A 6,680-nucleotide genomic window follows, 5' to 3' on the forward strand; every position below is an offset into this window, starting at 1 on the left:
AACTTCACAGGCCCTAAATCTTGCCTTCTACGTTCCCTAGCTTTGGCAATCTTAAACATAGCATGTTCCCACTCTTTCGTGTCTAAACGTTCATACATCCGTTTATAGGCCGTGTTCTTTGCTTCCACCACTGCCTTCTTCGCCTCTCTCTTTGTCGTTTTGTAGCCCCCCCCCCCCCTCAATTCCACTCGCTCCTCCTCATTCGTTCACCTCATAAGCTCCTTAAAACATCATTGGTTTTCCCTTATCTTGACTTGTACGACCTCATCCCACCACCAAGACTCCTTATGGCCACCTGCCTTTCCTGTTGTGACCCCGAGAGTCTCCTTTGCTACTTGAATGATATTTGTCGCCTTAGCTTCCCATATATGAGTTGAGTCCCCATTATTCGATCCAGCGTCTGCAATATGATTTTATCCTTAAACAGTGGGAGATTTTCGTCCTTCAAATCTTCCCATCGAATTCTTGGTGTAAATTTCCTCTCTCGAACAGTCAGCTTATTTCTGAAGCCTATATCTGCCACCAGCAGTCGATGTTGAGCCACAACTGTCTCCCCAGGTATGACTTTGCAGTCCTTCCACCAACGTCAGTCTCCTTGCCTCATCAAAAGGTAGTCAATTTGCGTGTCGCGTCCGCCACTGCTAAAAGTGATCAAAAGTGAATCTTTTTTCTTAAAATACGAATTTATAATACCTAGGTCATGGCCACCGCAAACTCTAGAAGATCTGTTCCGTTCTCGTTTCTATCACCAAAATCGAAACCCCCATGTACAGCTTGAAAACCACCGTTACCCTTACCATGTGTCCATTAAAATCACCTCCTATACAAATCCTCTCACCCCTAGGTATGCCTCATACCACTGCGTCTAGGCAATTCCAAAATTCTCTCTTTTCCTGCTCCTCTAGGCCTATATGAGGCACGTAGGCACATACTACTACCACTACTTCCTCTCCTAGTACTAATCTCAACACCATAATCTTGTCATTATGTCTTATCACCTCCACCACACTAGTGTGTAGTTCCTTAGCCACTAGAAACCCCACTCCATTTCTCGCTCCATCAGCCCCCGTGTACCACAACTTATACCCATTACACTCCGCCCCTCTATGCCCTTTCCACTTTGTCTCCTGGAGACATGCTATCTGAACCTTACGTCTTTTAAGCACATCTACCAATTCTAGCAACTTACTATTTAGTGTTCCTACGTTCCAAGAAGCCAAACGCAATTTATACTCCCTATCTTTACCCTTACCTACACCCCTCGTACTAGGACATGGTCTCAAGTAATAAGCATGGTTCCTACGCTCTATGATTGTAACTAATCACACAAACACAAATAATAGGACACCCAATAATAATAATAGTAGTAGTAGTAGTACTACTACTACTACTACTAATAATAATAATAATAATAATAATAATAGTGGGTAATAGGTTGAACTTTTTGGGGTGGAAAATCACGATTCCAAATTGAAGCAAACCCAGATTAGATTCCGATGAAGCAAGATCTAGATCCAGATGCGAACAACCTTGAAGAGAGTATGAATGTGTGATTGTGTCGATGAGATGTTGAGCTTTGATTTATGTTGAGTCCTCCGCCGCTGATCGGGGATGTTGGATTTTCCGGCCAAGTTCGTTGGTTGCCTGTTGCCGCCTTGTTTTTCAAACGGTGACGTGGTGGTGGCTTGTGAAGAACCTGCGATGAAGACAAGAAATGAGTAGAAGAGAGTACTTACCCGGTGCCGGAAACTCTTCAGTGACACCGCCGGAGAGACTTGCAGGTGTGGGACGTTGGAAACGTACGGCGAGAAACGTACGGAGAGAAACGTTGGGGTTGTAGAGAGAGAGTGTACAATTAGATTTCACTTTGTAATAAATGCAACTATTAGGGCTATTTAGAGGTTATTATTATTTTTTTTTCTTTAGGTATTATGTGGAGATTGAAGTTTGGAACGTATTAAAAACCAGTGACTTAGATAATTAGATATTAGTGAATTAGAAACTAATGAATTAGAAATCAAGAACATACACACATAAAGTAATATAACTTATAAAATGCAAATATTAATAATAAATTAACATAAACGGTCATAAATAAACGAACATAAACGAACGTTCACGGACATAAATGAACGAACGAAACATGCGTTCATGTTCGTTCGTTTAATTAAACGAACACAACTTTTTGTTCATGTTCGTTTGTTTATTAAATAAACGAACTTCCCACCGAAAGGTTTACGAACATTTCACCGAACGTTTAGTTCGTTTACAGGCCTACCAATATGCTTTGCTGTTGTGGGGGCTAATCTGTCACGAGATTCAATTTCAGTGGAGGATCCAGAAAATATAGCTAGTGGGTGCAAAAAAAAAGTTCAACCTAGAACTCTTCAATTCAAACTAAAACAAGTCAAACAAAAATGGGTCGGGTCAAACCGAAACGGGTTGAGTAAAAAATATACATTAAACAAACTACGTGTAAAAATGAAAACAATAAATTTCATTAAAGATAAACAAAATACATATTATAGTTGATCTCTACGTGATTTCATCTTTTGAAAACGGTCAATTATAGTTTCATTCGTAACACTTAAAGTGTTTCTTTTTCAACATTACAAATTACACGCGCGTTCAAAAAATATCCACCAATTCGATTACGTAAATTTGTCTTTATGATCTTCATTGCCGAAAAACATCTCTCAACCATTGCGGTTGCAATTGGCAAAACTAATGTTAGATTTATTAATCGATAAACCAAATAAAAAGAGATATGTTTCCTTGTTTCCACCATAACTCTAGCAAGATCCGCAATACCTTTCTAATTAGCAAATCTTTCATCTTTTCGCACACTATCAACTACAAACTAAGTTGAGATGCAAGAACAATTTTGTCCCCATTATCAAAATCATATGGATAAAACTCACACAATCTCATTAACTTGATGCATCAAACTTGGAAAATGAATCATACGGATTGAAAGCCAACATGTTTTGAAGTAAATCAGTGTTAATCTCATTATAGCGATCACCAAATTCTTGCATTTCTATATCGACAACACTGTTGAAACAATCAAAATTATAATAATGTTGATTGGTAATTGTGTACCTTTGTCTTTTGGGTCTATAACGAGTGTCATCTACAACAATGTGAAGCCGCCATCACCCTAATTTGTTCGCCTCCCACTAATTCCAAATTTTCAATTAAAGTGGTTGAGCAATTAACTAATATGGGCTTAATTGTTATTGTTCATAACAAAATTAAAATTGGGCTTAAAAATTTTGGCATAAAATTTTAAAAGTCAAGTTTAGAGCACTGAAAAAATTCTGAATGGGTCACCCAAATTTTTTTTGGCGGCTCACTTAGGTCTTTGGACTTGATATATTACATTGTAAATAAAACTATGGACTTGAGTGGGTACAAACGCTCCCCTTGACCGAATACTGGATCCGCCCCTGTTCAATTTGAAAGGCAATTTTGATAAGGAAAAAAAAAAAGAGGAGCGTTTTGCTCACTATTGTGTTAAGGAATTTTAATATTGTCCACCATACAGAAATGAACGGTGGAGAGTTTCAGCACTTACCAGATATTTAATGAGCATACACGCATTCAATGGCTATAAATAGTAATACAGTTAGCGAGAAGTGACCATCCGGACGAGGTTAGGCTAACACACTCGCTGTTCGCTAAAAATATCTATGCTGAAATCTTTCCTGCCACTCATCATCATATCAGTCTGCATATATGAGTTGTCTAGTGTCTTTTATTTTAATATTTAAGTTTTTCTTGAGAAGGACAAAATGATCTAAACGGGATACAAAGTTGTAACTAGAGACCAAAGGCTATACAATGCAGCAGTTATTAAACAATACTTGATCAAATTTAAAACTATCACACGAAGCACTTGAAGATAAGCTGGAATAATATGTGTAATATATATGACAAGCACCAAATGAATAGACCTAAAATAGAGAACATAGGATCTACAGCCAGCATAAATCAGTAAATAACTAATAGAGATTTTTCACGAGCCATGATCATCTTGGAAACCTGATGTTAGCTCAGATAACATCATTCGGAGTATCAAAAAGAAGCGGAAGCTGATCATAATGTTCAGATAAACCTAGTCCTTCCGTCATACCGTTCAAAGCTTCATATACCTCGTACATTGACCATCTTGCTTTAGCCTTAGTAACACAATTACCTGCAATTCTCATAAACTCAACAATCTTTTCATCATCACCCATGCCTCGAATGTTCTTATCAATGGCGGTTTTGATTTGACCCGAACCCGCTAGCTGATTCACCCAATCAACTAAATTACCCTTATACCCTTCTTCAGCAACTGTTACATTAGTAGCTTTCTGGCCGGTGGCTAGCTCAAGAAGCACGACACCAAAACCATAAGTATCTCCTTTCAAAGAAGCAACCATGGTGGTTGAATACTCTGGAGCCACATAACCAAACTCACCAAAGCTACTCTCGTTTGAATGGTTACCGGAAAGATTCAAAAGTCGAGCCAATCCAGCATCCACTATCCGAGCATCATATTCTTCATCAACAAATATAGCATTTGAGCTGATGTTTTGATGCAAGATTGCAGGCCGACAACCATGGTGAAGCCAAGCAAGCCCTCTGGCTGCACCTAGACCGATATTGAACCGTGTGGGCCAGTCTAATAAGCTAAACTGTTTAGCCAATAAAGAAGACAAAGTCCCATTAGACATGTGCTTGTAAACCAAAAGCTTTTCATCTTCAACTACACAGTAACCTAACAACGGAGTCAAATTCGGATGTCTTATATTTTCCTTACTAAATATAAGGAAAATATTCATCTCAGCTTGAAAAATCTTCTTGTGAAGCATACAGTACCAGCCAAGTCTCTTGATTGCAATGGCGGAACCATCTCTGAGAACAACTTTATATGTCGTTCCTGTTCCTGTTCTTGTCGAAGTTATAATATTTTCCTTACTAAAATTATTCGTCGCCATCATCAAATCCACTAGCCTGACCTTCACAAGTGGTTTCTGAAACAACTGTACTTGAACAAGCCTGTGTGATCTCAACTTATCGGACCAGCTGCCACTCTTCCTTTTCAACCTCATAAAGCACCACCACAACCCATACGCTACTAACAATTACTCTGCTGCCCCATACACACTAGCAGCAATAATTACTGCCAGATTTTTCGTGTTCAAACCGCTACGATTGTCATGAGGTTTGCCAGAAACAGAAAGTCCTCTGTTCCTATCAAAACATGATGAATTAAATTTCGGAGTGGGACCAGAAAGACCATTGTTTGCAACAGAAAGCTTACTTCCTTCGTTTCCAACAAAACTGGAAACATCAAAATTTGACTGACGGTATGGGACCATAAAGATGATTGTTTGCAACAGAAAACATTATTAACCTGACCAAATTATTGACCTGATGCGGTATATTACCAGTTAACTGATTGTTCGACAGAATAAGTGTATTCAAATACGAACATTTACCAATACCTGCCGGTATTTCTCCGGTTAACTGGTTATTGGACAGATCTAACTCGACTAAATAAGGCAACCACGTACAGAGTTCAGTAGGTATAGAACCGGTGAGTTTATTACCAGAGAGATCAAGCTTCTGTAAGCTACCACAGAAGCGTAAGTCAGACGGAAACGAACCGATTAAGCCTAGGTCACGAGGGGTGAGTTCAAGGACACGATTCCCCTGATCGTTCCAGCAGAGGATGAATTCGAACGTGCAGAAGAAGCCTGCGGTGTTGTTGTTGAAGTTCCATGAGTGGAGCCGTGAGTCTGGATCACGAAGGGAGGTACGGACGCCAAGCAGACACTTGGTGTCGTCCGCAGCAACAACGGCAGAGTGCAGAAGGAGAAAATGGCAAGCGTGATCAGTATCATCCTATAGTGGAAAACTGGTCTGAAAGAAGCCATTGATCAGAATGTTGGAAATTGCATGAATGCACGTACGTCACTAGTTAATGCGAGAAGAATAAGGTGGTAGGAATATTTTACTTTTCTATAAGTTGGACTTGGAGAAGTCACAGTGAAATATTTCACATAAGCTCTTTATAAACGGTCTACTTTCCGACACCAAAGTCTTAATTTCCACGTACGTATGTTGTATAATATCCCCGGAAAAAAACCAAAATAGGCATTTTGACCGAAATTTGAATATTAAATGGGCTATCGGGCTACAGAGATTGCTTAAATTGCGTTGAATGGGCTCCAATGTTGCCCAAAACTTCCTTTTTTATTTTGTTTGGAAAGACAATCTACGTGCGATAATTGTTGAAGCATCACCATTCGTGCCTTGTTAAAGTGGCAGCCTCACCATCCACGTGTGGCAACCACTCTTTTCCATGCATTGATGGTGGGGTTCTCCCTTAACCTAACTTTTATTACATAATTGTCAAGTTTGAATAAACCAATCAAATACTCTTTAGTATAAAAATATAAGTTTTGATGGTAATGGTGGACTTTTAAGTATAATACGTCGACTTTGACTGCTTGCCAAACTCTCAATATAAATTGTTCTAATTTTATTTTTTTAATATCATTATTAAATATAACACTTTGAAACTTCGGTGCCGCACAACCTGATCACTTTGCGACACCTTATTGGTGGTTCTTTTGTGTTTTTTTTTGGTTTTATTGTAGTTTCAGTCCGTAACGAACGTAAACAAA

The 6,680-nt window shown here is 38.9% G+C and overlaps 1 pseudogene; it reads right to left on the reverse strand.

Annotated features, from left to right (window-relative positions):
- Positions 1-3,918: 3,918 nt before the first annotated feature.
- On the reverse strand, positions 3,919-6,006 carry LOC143573429 (inactive LRR receptor-like serine/threonine-protein kinase BIR2 pseudogene; annotated as a pseudogene).
- Positions 6,007-6,680: the final 674 nt, after the last annotated feature.

Source organism: Bidens hawaiensis, unplaced genomic scaffold (genome assembly GCF_021521415.1).
Source record: "Bidens hawaiensis isolate Kalapana, Puna unplaced genomic scaffold, B.hawaiensis_p1.1 tig00026421_1, whole genome shotgun sequence".
Taxonomy (NCBI): Eukaryota; Viridiplantae; Streptophyta; class Magnoliopsida; order Asterales; family Asteraceae; genus Bidens; species Bidens hawaiensis.